Here is a 12,945-nt window from a genome sequence, read left to right as displayed (position 1 = left end):
GCAGTAAAAAGAGTGCTTGAGAGTTCCTTATATTGGCCCCTGATATATTTGTACATGTTGAGCATGTCCCCCCTTAAACGTCTCTTCTCAAGTGTAAATAGTCCTAGCTTGCTTAATCTCTCCTCATAGCTTAAATTCTCCATTCCCCTGATAAGCTTTGTTGCTCTTCTTTGGGTTTTTTCCAATTCCATGATGTCCTTTTTATAGTGTGGGGCCCAGAACTGTACTCCATATTCAAGATGCGGTCTAACCAATGCCTTGTACAGTGGCATAATTACTTTTGAGTCCCTAGTTTCCATGCCCCTTTTAATACATGCTAGAATTCTGTTGGCCTTTTTTGTTGCAATGTGACATTGAACACTGCACCCCAGCTTATTATCTATATGGACTCCTAGATCCTTTTCAAGTGCTGAAGTACCTAATGCCTCCCCGCTTAGGTTGTAACTTACACACTGGTTACGTCTCCCGAGATGCATAACCTTGCATTTATCCACATTGAACCTCATCTTCCACTTTTTAGCCCACTCATCTAGTTTGTTAAGATCATTTTGAAGTATGTTCACATCCTCTGTTGATTCAATAATTCTACTCAGTTTAGTGTCATCAGCAAAGATGGATACATCGCTGAGAATCCCCATCCCTATATCGTTAATATAAATGTTAAACAAGATGGGCCCCAGTACCGAACCCTGTGGCACTCCACTTAGTACTGGTATCATAGTTGATACTGCACTGTTCACAACCACTCTTTGTTCTCTATTACACAGCCAGTTCCCTACCCATCTACAGATATTTGCACCTAGTCCCAGGTCCACCATTTTATTTATCAACCTCTTGTGTGGTACTGTATCAAAAGCTTTTGCAAAATCAAGGAAGACCACATCTACTGCGCTTCCATTATCAAGGTTTTTGCTGACATCCTCATAGAAGCCCAGTAAATTTGTCTGGCAGGAACGATTTTTCACAAACCCATGTTGGTTAATACTAAGTAAACTATGAAGGTCTAAGTATTCCAGGATACCATCCCTTAAAATGCCTTCAAATATTTTACCCACTATTGATGTCAAACTCACAGGCCTGTAATTTGCAGGGTCATCCCTTTTACCTTTTTTATATATTGGCACTACCTCTGCTATTCTCCAGTCTTTTGGTACCATACCTGTTGATAGTGAATTTTCAAAAATGCAATATAGAGGGGTCGCAAGTTCCTCCCTTAACTCCATTAGTACCCTAGGATGTATACCATCTGGCCCTGGTGATTTGTTAGTTTTTATTTTGCTGAGCCTCAAAATTATATCTTCGGTCGAGAGATCCATATTGAGGTCCGGTTTGTTTGTCCCAGTTGAGGTATCTGTGCTTTCCACTAACTGCTCTCCCCTAGTAAATACTGATGAGAAGAACTTATTTAACACTTCCGCTTTTTCATTATCTTCTGCAAATTTTTTACCGTTGATATCTGTTAGTGGGCCTATGTTCTCTTTAATTATTCGCTTGCTGTTTATGTACTTGAAAAACTTCTTGGGGTTAGTTTTGCTTTCTGTGGCTATACGCTCTTCGTTTTCCCTTTTAGCTACTTTGATTACTTCTTTACAAGTTTTGTTTGTTTCTTTATACTTGATGAATGTCTCCTCATTTACGTTATTTTTATAGAACTTAAACTCTTTTGTTTTATTGTTGATCGCTGTCCTTACTTTTTTGTCCAACCATGTTGGCTTTTTTTTGTTAAATTTACCCTTGTTGACTTTAGGAATGTATTTAGTAGTTAGTGATTCTAGTACATTTTTAAATGTATCCCACATTTCCTCTGTATTCTTTCCTTCGAATAACTCTCCCCAATTAATTTCTTTTAGAGCTTCCTGGAATAAAATGAAATTAGCTTTTCTGAAGTTTAGTACTTTACCCGGTCCTGTATTATATTTAGGTTTTCGGAAGTTGATTTCCAGTGAGACCATGTTGTGGTCACTGTTCCCTAGGTGTTCAATTACTCTGGTGTTTGAAACTAAATCAATGTTATTTGTTAATACTAAGTCCAATAGTGCCCCATTACGGGTTGGAGCATCTACCGTTTGAGTGATAAACTGATCCTTGAGCAAGCTTAGGAACCCACTGCTTTTAGATGATTTACATGTCTCATTTTTCCAGTCAATATCTGGTAAATTAAAATCCCCCATTATTATTACCTGCCCCTGATCTGATGATTTTTTAATTTGGTTTAGGAGTAGAGACTCATCCCTATCGTTCACGTTTGGTGGTCTGTAGCATACCCCTAATAAAATTTTATTATTGGGTTTTTTATTTTTATCAGTTATCTCTGCCCACACGGCCTCCGAGTTATCTTCTTCTGTATCTGAGATCATAATTTGCCCACAAGATATTAAGTCCTTTTTTACATAAAGGCACACCCCCCCGCCCCTTCTATTTTCCCTGTCTTTCCTGTAGAGTGTATATCCCTCCATGCTTAACGCCCAATCGTGTGACTCATTACACCAGGTTTCTGTTATACCAATAATGTCATAATCGTCCCTAATGGCCACGGCCTCTAGTTCCCCAATTTTTCCTGCTAAGCTTCTTGCATTAGCCAGTATGCATTTGAGTTTGTGTTTATTATTAGATGCTACCGTTGAGGCTACGTTGGGATCTCGTTTCTCTATTGATTTCTTACTGATTCTAGTTTTTTTCCCCAACCCCCCTTCTCCACCCTCCACATCGGTACTGTGCTTGGACAAGAGACCCTCAGGCGGTGCGCGGTGGCAGTGGACACTCTCACCGCCCCTTGGACGGATCAGTACCTCTATTGCTTTCCTCCGTTGCCTCTCATTCCTCGGGTTCTACACAGAATCCGCAGGGAATCGGTAACAGTACTGTTCATTGCCCCAGACTGGCCGCGCCGGTTGTGGTACACGGTTCTCACAGGCCTGTTAGTAGACGAGCCGTGGCCTCTGGCACTCTTATGCTGGGTACACACCAGGATGACTAGGGCCCGATCCCCTCAATCTAGATCCAATTCCGACCAATTAGATGTAGATTGTGTGGTGATTGGACCCTTTTCTGTCCTGGTGTGGACTGATACCGATCCGATGGTCGGTCGTTATTGAGATCCTACCTGCTGCAGGTAGGATCTCAATGACGACCATACAGCCGGGTGCGGGTCGCCATTGGATCGGACCTGTTCACGGTGCACATCGTGAGCGGGTCGTGCCCCCCCCCCCCCCCCCCGCGCGTCACCGTGAGCGGGTCGGACGAGACACTGACGACCCGCTCACGATGTGCATCGTGAGGGGGTCGTCCTGGTGTGTACCCTACATTAGACAACCTGCTAACACAGGGTCCGTTCACCTGTCCAAACTTACAGCATCTACATTTGACGGCATGGCTGTTGAGAAGTCCATACTGAGAAAGGCAGGGATTCCACAGGCAGTGATCCCCACCATGATTGGAGCCAGGAAACAGGTTACCTCGGTGCACTACCATCGCATATGGAGGGCCTGGTGCGAGACCAGGAAGGTCTCTCCTGTAAATTTCAAACTGGCCCGGTTGCTTTTGTTTTTGCAGAAAAGTCTTTCCTCAGGACTCCGGCTGGGGTCTTAAAGGTGCAGGTATCCGCTCTTTCTATTTTTTTTCCAGAAAAAGCTAGCGCTTCTTCCTCAGGTTCAGACATTTTTCCAAGGGGTGTTGCGGCTGCAACCTCCTTTCAAGCCCCCCACAGCACCGTGGGACTTGGTCTTGACCTTTCTTCAGTCCTCCCTGTTTGAACCCATGGAGGACGTGGACCTGAAGGATGTCACTTGGAAGACAGTCTTGCTACTGGCATTGGCCTCGGCCAGAAGGGTGTCAGAGCTGAGTGCTCTCTCTTGTAAGGCACCCTTCTTGCGTTTTCACGAGGATAGAGCGGAGCTGCGCACTTCGAGTGTTTTTCTCCCAAAGGTGGTCTCGGCATTCTACATTAACCAACCTATCGTGGTGTCGGCCTTTCGAGAGGAGTCAGAGAACAGTATCATCATGTGTTCCTACCAACTGGACATGGCCATACCCCTTACCCCAACAGTGTCGTCATGTGCTCCTACCAACTGAACATGGCCATACCCCTTACCCCAACAGTGTCGTCATGTGCTCCTACCAACTGAACATGGCCATACCCCTTACCCCAATAGTATCATGTGCTCCTACCAACTGAACATGGCCATACCCCTTACCCCAATAGTGTCGTCATGTGCTCCTACCAACTGAACATGGCCATACCCCTTACCCCAATAGTGTTGTCATGTGCTCCTACCAACTGGACATGGCCATACCCCTTACCCCAATAGTGTCGTCATGTGCTCCTACCAACTGAACATGGCCATACCCCTTACCCCAATGGTGTTCTCATGTGCTCCTACTAACTGAACATGGCCATTCCCCTTACCCCAATAGTGTCGTTATGTGCTCCTACCAACTGAACATGGCCATACCCCTTACCCCAATAGTGTCGTCATGTGCTCCTACCAACTGGACATGGCCATACCCCTTACCTCAACGGTGTCATCATGTGCTCCTATCAACTGAACATGGCCATACCCCTTACCCCAATAGTATCATGTGCTACTACAAACTGAACATGGCCATACCCCTTGCCCCAATAGTATCATGTGCTCCTACCAACTGAACATGGTCATACCCCTTACACCAATAGTGTCTTCATGTGCTCCTACCAACTGAACATGGCCATACCCCTTACCCCAACAGTGTCCTCATGTGCTCCTACTAACTGAACATAGCCATACCCCTTACCCCAATAGTATCATGTGCTCCTACCAACTGAACATGGTCATACCCCTTACCCCAACAGTGTTGTCATGTGCTCCTACCAACTGGACATGGCCATACCCCAATAGTATCATCATGCGTTCCTACCAACTGGACATTGCCATGCACCTTGCCCCTCCCCCTTGTAGTGACATCATGCACAAACATTAATGCTGGTTTGTGTGATGTTGTTTTGTGTTGGGTGCAGTGGAACCCTTTTGGCGCCATACAAATAAATGATGATATCAGACGCAGTAGGAAGGTGCATTTAATAAACCACGCGGTACATTGGTTAATCTTTTATTTTGTACTAGGTATTCTCTCCGTCATCTGTACATAAGTGCACAGGAATTCTTACATGGCTCATGGTTAATACACAGGCATAGCAAACGTATATAAGAGGATATTTTACAGTGTAGACATACAGTATATATATATATATATATATATTTACATATATACACAGATAGGCGGGCAGCACTCACTGTGAGTGCTGCCCGCCTATCTGTGTATGTTGGGACGCCCTGTCTTGGGGAAGGCACTGCCAAACAAAACACAGTTATTGGAACGTAGTGCCGGGACCATTCTGAAGGGGTATATATATATATATATATACACACACACAGGGATAGCCCCTCATATATATATATATATATATATATATATATATATATATATATAGTAGGAATAAAGGATGGCACTCAGGAGACTTTAAAATACGTGCTGTATTAGATGTGCAAAAAGAGACCAACGTTTCGGGGTATGTACCCCTTTGTCAAGGTGCTAGCACCTTGACAAAGGGGTACATACCCCGAAACGTTGGTCTCTTTTTGCACGTCTAATACAGCACGTATTTTAAAGTCTCCTGAGTGCCATCCTTTATTCCTACTGTACCCATCCCCCTGTGGAAGGGCACCGGGGCAGCTGACCAGACAGAGGAGTGCCGGGCCGCAGACTCTCTCTCTCTCTCTCTCTCTCTCTCTCTCTCTCTCTCTCTATATATATATATATATATATATGTGCCACGTAATGTCTGTACTGGAATATGGATCTTAGGGTTCCTGAGATGTGGATCATTATCTTGTCCACGAGGTACCAGGTAATCAGCCCTAGAGGGGCGAGGTATCTAGTCCTAGAGGTGCTAGTATAAATTATTGCTACTGAATATAATAACAAGATAAAGCAGGCGCTGTATTACAGGGAGCAGTAAGGAGTTTCCTGCAGTAATTATAGGGACTCACTCCGATTTAGACACCATGCTGTGCTGCAGATGGGGCAGAAGTAACATGGGCAGAGAGACCTGAATAACATGCTGCACTGCAGATGGGGCAAAAGTAACATGGGCAGAGAGACCTGGATAGAATGCTGCACTGCAGATGGGGCAGACATAACATGGGCAGAGAGACCTGGATAACATATTGCAGTGCAGGTGGGGCAGATGTAAGTGTAGTATCTGTTCATATCAGTGGGTTTGGACTAGCCCTAAAATAGAGAATAATGAAAGGCTAGACTGGAGGGGGTGGGATCCCTCATGCGTGGAGCTGGGAAGTCTAGCTGAGAACCTTCACCCTACCGGGGGAGATAACATGGCTTCCCCCAATCAGGCCTAGTAGATGGCTCTCTGAATGGGGTTTGTATCTCTGATGGAGAGACAGCGAATAATCCAGCCTAGTACGGGGACCGAGCAGACTGCGCCCATTCCGGAGGTTCGCAGCTTCTGATGGGGAGACAGCGAATAACCCAGCCTAGTACGGGGGCCGAGCAGACCGCGCCCATTCCGGAGGTTCGCAGCCTCTGATGGGGAGACAGCGAATAACCCAGCCTAGTACGGGGGCCGAGCAGACCGCGCCCATTCCGGAGGTTCGCAGCTTCTGATGGGGAGACAGCGAATAACCCAGCCTAGTACGGGGACCGAGCAGACCGCGCCCATTCCGGAGGTTCGCAGCTTCTGATGGGGAGACAGCGAATAACCCAGCCTAGTACGGGGGCCGAGCAGACCGCGCCCATTCCGGAGGTTCGCAGCCTCTGATGGAGAGACAGCGAATAACCCAGCCCAGTATGGGGGCCGAGCAGACTGCGCCCATTCCGGAGGTTCGCAGCCTCTGATGGAGAGACAGAGAATAACCCAGCCTAGGATGGGGGCCGAGCAGACCGCCCATTCTGGAGGTTCGCAGCCTCTGATGGGGAGACAGCGAATAACCCAGCCAAGTATGGGGGCCGAGCAGACTGCGCCCATTCCGGAGGTTCGCAGCCTCTGACCGGGAGACAGCTAATAACCCAGCCTAGTACGGGGACCGAGCAGACTGCGCCCATTCCGGAGGTTCGCAGCTTCTGATGGGGAGACAGCGAATAACCCAGCCTAGTACGGGGGCCGAGCAGACCGCGCCCATTCCGGAGGTTCGCAGCTTCTGATGGGGAGACAGCGAATAACCCAGCCTAGTACGGGGACCGAGCAGACTGCGCCCATTCCGGAGGTTCGCAGCTTCTGATGGGGAGACAGCGAATAACCCAGCCTAGTACGGGGGCCGAGCAGACCGCGCCCATTCCGGAGGTTCGCAGCCTCTGATGGGGAGACAGCGAATAACCCAGCCTAGTACGGGGGCCGAGCAGACCGCGCCCATTCCGGAGGTTCGCAGCTTCTGATGGGGAGACAGCGAATAACCCAGCCTAGTACGGGGACCGAGCAGACCGCGCCCATTCCGGAGGTTTGCAGCTTCTGATGGGGAGACAGCGAATAACCCAGCCTAGTACGGGGGCCGAGCAGACCGCGCCCATTCCGGAGGTTCGCAGCCTCTGATGGGGAGACAGCGAATAACCCAGCCTAGTACGGGGGCCGAGCAGACCGCGCCCATTCCGGAGGTTCGCAGCCTCTGATGGGGAGACAGCTAATAACCCAGCCTAGTACGGGGACCGAGCAGACTGCGCCCATTCCGGAGGTTCGCAGCTTCTGATGGGGAGACAGCGAATAACCCAGCCTAGTACGGGGGCCGAGCAGACCGCGCCCATTCCGGAGGTTCGCAGCCTCTGATGGGGAGACAGCGAATAACCCAGCCTAGTATGGGGGCCGAGCAGACCGCGCCCATTCCGGAGGTTCGCAGCCTCTGATGGAGAGACAGCGAATAACCCAGCCTAGGATGGGGGCCGAGCAGACTGCGCCCATTCCGGAGGTTCGCAGCCTCTGATGGGGAGACAGCGAATAACCCAGCCTAGTACGGGGGCCGAGCAGACTGCGCCCATTCCGGAGCTTCGCAGCCTCTGACCGGGAGACAGCTAATAACCCAGCCTAGTACGGGGACCGAGCAGACTGCGCCCATTCTGGAGGTTCGCAGCCTCTGATGGAGAGACAGCGAATAACCCAGCCTAGTATGGGGGCCGAGCAGACTGCGCCCATTCCGGAGGTTCGCAGCCTCTGATGGGGAGACAGCGAATAACCCAGCCTAGTACGGGGTCCGAGCAGACTGCGCCCATTCCGGAGGTTCGCAGCCTCTGATGGGGAGACAGCGAATAACCCAGCCTAGTACGGGGGCCGAGCAGACTGCGCCCATTCCGGAGGTTCGCAGCCTCTGATGGAGAGACAGCGAATAACCCAGCCTAGTATGGGGGCCGAGCAGACTGCGCCCATTCCGGAGGTTCGCAGCCTCTGATGGGGAGACAGAGAATAACCCAGCCTAGTATGGGGGCCGAGCAGACTGCGCCCATTCCGGAGGTTCGCAGCTTCTGATGGAGAGACAGCGAATATCCCAGCCTAGTATGGGGGCCGAGCAGACTGCGCCCATTCCGGAGGTTCGCAGCCTCTGATGGGGAGACAGCGAATAATCCAGCCTAGTACGGGGACCGAGCAGACTGCGCCCATTCTGGAGGTTCGCAGCTTCTGATGGGGAGACAGCGAATATCCCAGCCTAGTATGGGGGCCGAGCAGACTGCGCCCATTCCGGAGGTTCGCAGCCTCTGATGGGGAGACAGAGAATAACCCAGCCTAGTATGGGGGCCGAGCAGACTGCGCCCATTCCGGAGGTTCGCAGCTTCTGATGGGGAGACAGCGAATAACCCAGCCTAGTACGGGGGCCGAGCAGACTGCGCCCATTCCGGAGGTTCGCAGCCTCTGACGGGGAGACAGCTAATAACCCAGCCTAGTATGGGGGCCAAGCAGACTGCGCCCATTCCGGAGGTTCGCAGCCTCTGATGGAGAGACAGCGAATAACCCAGCCTAGTACGGGGACCAAGCAGACCTCGCCCATTCTGGAGGTTCGCAGCCTCTGATGGAGAGACAGAGAATAACCCAGCCTAGGATGGGGGCCGAGCAGACTGCGCCCATTCTGGAGGTTCGCAGCCTCTGATGGAGAGACAGCGAATAACCCAGCCCAGTATGGGGGCCGAGCAGACTGCGCCCATTCCGGAGGTTCGCAGCCTCTGATGGAGAGACAGAGAATAACCCAGCCTAGGATGGGGGCCGAGCAGACCGCCCATTCTGGAGGTTCGCAGCCTCTGATGGGGAGACAGCGAATAACCCAGCCAAGTATGGGGGCCGAGCAGACTGCGCCCATTCCGGAGGTTTGCAGCCTCTGATGGGGAGACAGCGAATAACCCAGCCTAGTACGGGGGCCGAGCAGACTGCGCCCATTCCGGAGGTTCGCAGCCTCTGATGGAGAGACAGCGAATAACCCAGCCTAGTACGGGGACCGAGCAGACTGCGCCCATTCCGAAGGTTCGCAGCCTCTGATGGGGAGACAGCGAATAACCCAGCCTAGTACGGGGACCGAGCAGACTGCGCCCATTCCGGAGGTTCGCAGCCTCTGATGGGGAGACAGCGAATAACCCAGCCTAGTACGGGGACCGAGCAGACTGCGCCCATTCCGGAGGTTTGCAGCCTCTGATGGAGAGACAGCGAATAACCCAGCCTAGTATCGGGACCGAGAAGACTGCGCCCATTCCGGAGCTTCGCAGCCTCTGATGGGGAGACAGCGAATAACCCAGCCTAGTACAGGGGCCGAGCAGACTGCGCCCATTCCGGAGGTTCGCAGCCTCTGATGGGGAGACAGCGAATAACCCAGCCTAGTACGGGGGCCAAGCAGACCGCGCCCATTCCGGAGGTTCGCAGCCTCTGATGGAGAGACAGCGAATAACCCAGCCTAGTACGGGGGCCGAGCAGACCGCGCCCATTCTGGAGGTTCGCAGCCTCTGATGGGGAGACAGCGAATAACCCAGCCTAGTACGGGGACCGAGCAGACTGCGCCCATTCCGGAGGTTCGCAGCCTCTGATGGAGAGACAGCGAATAACCCAGCCTAGTATGGGGGCCGAGCAGACTGCGCCCATTCCGGAGGTTCGCAGCCTCTGATGGAGAGACAGCGAATAACCCAGCTTAGTATGGGGGCCAAGCAGACTGCGCCCATTCCGGAGGTTCGCAGCTTCTGATGGGGAGACAGCGAATAACCCAGCCTAGTACGGGGGCCGAGCAGACTGCGCCCATTCCGGAGGTTCGCAGCTTCTGATGGGGAGACAGCGAATAACCCAGCCTAGTACGGGCGCCAAGCAGACTGCGCCCATTCCGGAGGTTCGCAGCCTCTGATGGGGAGACAGAGAATAACCCAGCCTAGTACGGGCGCCAAGCAGACTGCGCCCATTCCGGAGGTTCGCAGCCTCTGATGGGGAGACAGAGAATAACCCAGCCTAGTATGGGGGCCGAGCAGACTGCGCCCATTCCGGAGGTTCGCAGCCTCTGATGGGGAGACAGCGAATAACCCAGCCTAGTACGGGGGCTGAGCACACCCCCCACTGGTCCTTTATTAATTATTTCTCTTCACGTTTTTCATTTTCAAATTTTTTCCTTATTTGATGGCTTGAGGTATGACCCTTATGGGCTGCCATACTCCCCACACACCAAGGCTATCTCCTCGGGGGAGAGCGAAGGTCCTCAGTCTCCAGGGGATGCTACAGCTAACCCTGGGGAAGTTAGGACAACCCTGAGCTGTAAGGCATAGGGAAGTCCACCGAGGGTCTGTCCAAGCTTCGGCCAGTAGGACCCACCCGCCCTGACCCTTTCGGGGGATGAGAGCTTCAGCAAGGACGACCCACCAATCCCTGGGTGATTGAGCACGCTCCTCGGGCTTCGATGGAAAGAAAAAGTAACATGAGTAGAGACACCTTGCACTGCAGAAGGGGCAGATGTAACATGCAAAGAGAGATATGGGTAATGCCATACTGCACTGCAGGGGGGCAGATGTAACATGCAAAGAGAGATATGGGTAATGCCATACTGCACAGCACGGGGGCAGATGTAACATAAGCAATATTAAATGAAAGCTATGTGTGGGCAGCATACAGACTTATTATGAAGAGATGTCCTCCATCATCCCCTGCAGCCCACATGTGCACCAACACTGTGTGGTCCGTCCCCTCAGCATACATTCCACCACTACTGAGCCAATCAGCTGTGACAAGAATGGAGGAGACAGACGCTTTCCAAATACTTGTGTGTTTGATCCGTGACCACCCGGCCGGCTGTACATGGTGTACATGGCATGTGCAAAATCTTACAACTCATGCCAGATCTCCTGCACAGCCCAGAGCTCAGCGCTGTGGGAATAGGGCATCGCCACCTGCAGCTGCCGACATTGATAGCTGCAGGCCGTTACTACATTGCCCTGCATTACCAGCATGCTACTATCTTGTAGTCTCCGTCATTTATCGGATATCGGCTCAATCGTACACAGGGGAGCAGCGGTATCAGCGCAGGTATTGTGCATGAATACCACTTCCCCCCATAAGGACACTACATATCAGTTCATCTCGGATTTATTTTATTCCCCAGTAATATACAGGCTACATAAAGGGCAAAGTCAGGGAGATTGCTGGACTTGTCATGGAGTAAGGGAGATCACTACAATGTCAAGGAATAAGGGAGATTGCTGGACTTGTCAGGGAGTAAGGGAGATCGCTACAGAGTCAGGGAGTAAGGGAGATTGCTGGACTTGTCAGGGAGTAAGGGAGATCACTACAATATCAGGGAATAAGGGAGATTGCTGAACTTGTCAGGGAGTAAGGGAGATCGCTACAATGTCAGGGAGTAAGGGAGATTGCTGGACTTGTCAGGGAGTAAGGGAGATCGCTACAATGTCAGGGAGTAAGGTAGATTGCTGGACTTGTAAGGGAGGTCGCTACTATGTCAGGGAGTAAGGGAGATTGCTGGACTGGTCAGGGAGTAAGGGACATAGCTACTATGTCAGGGAGTAAGCGAGATTGCTGGACTTGTCAGGGAGTAAGGGAGATCACTACAATGTCAGGGAATAAGGGAGATTGCTGGACTGGTCAGGGAGTAAGGGAGATCACTACAATGTCAGGGAATAAGGGAGATTGCTGGACTTGTCAGGGAGTAAGGGAGATTGCTGGACTTGTCAGGGAGTAAGGGAGATCGCTACAGAGTAAGGGAGATTGCTGGACTTGTCAGGGAGTATTGGAGATCGCTACAATGTCAGGGAGTAAGGGAGATTGCTGGACTTGTCAGGGAGTAAGGGAGATCGCTACAATGTCAGGGAGTAAGGGAGATTGCTGGACTTGTCAGGGAGTAAGGGAGATCACTACAATGTCAGGGAATAAGGGAGATTGCTGGACTTGTCAGGGAGTAAGGGAGATCGCTACAATGTCAGGGAGTAAGGGAGATTGCTGGACTTGTCAGGGAGTAAGGGAGATCGCTACAATGTCAGGGAGTAATGAAGATTGCTGGACTTGTCAGGGAGTAAGGGAGATTGCTGGACTTGTCAGGGAGTAAGGGAGATCGCTACAATGTCAGGGAGTAAGGGAGATTGCTGGACTTGTCAGGGAGTAAGGGAGATCGCTACAATGTCAGGGAATAAGGGAGATTGCTGGACTGGTCAGGGAGTAAGGGAGATCACTACAATGTCAGGGAATAAGGGAGATTGCTGGACTTGTCAGGGAGTAAGGGAGATTGCTGGACTTGTCAGGGAGTAAGGGAGATCGCTACAGAGTAAGGGAGATTGCTGGACTTGTCAGGGAGTATTGGAGATCGCTACAATGTCAGGGAGTAAGGGAGATTGCTGGACTTGTCAGGGAGTAAGGGAGATCGCTACAATGTCAGGGAGTAAGGGAGATTGCTGGACTTGTCAGGGAGTAAGGGAGATCGCTACAATGTCAGGGAGTAAGGG

Source organism: Crinia signifera, chromosome 4, assembly GCF_055691185.1.
Source record: "Crinia signifera chromosome 4, ASM5569118v1, whole genome shotgun sequence".
In the NCBI taxonomy this organism is placed as follows: Eukaryota; Metazoa; Chordata; class Amphibia; order Anura; family Myobatrachidae; genus Crinia; species Crinia signifera.
This window is presented reverse-complemented; position numbering follows the sequence as displayed.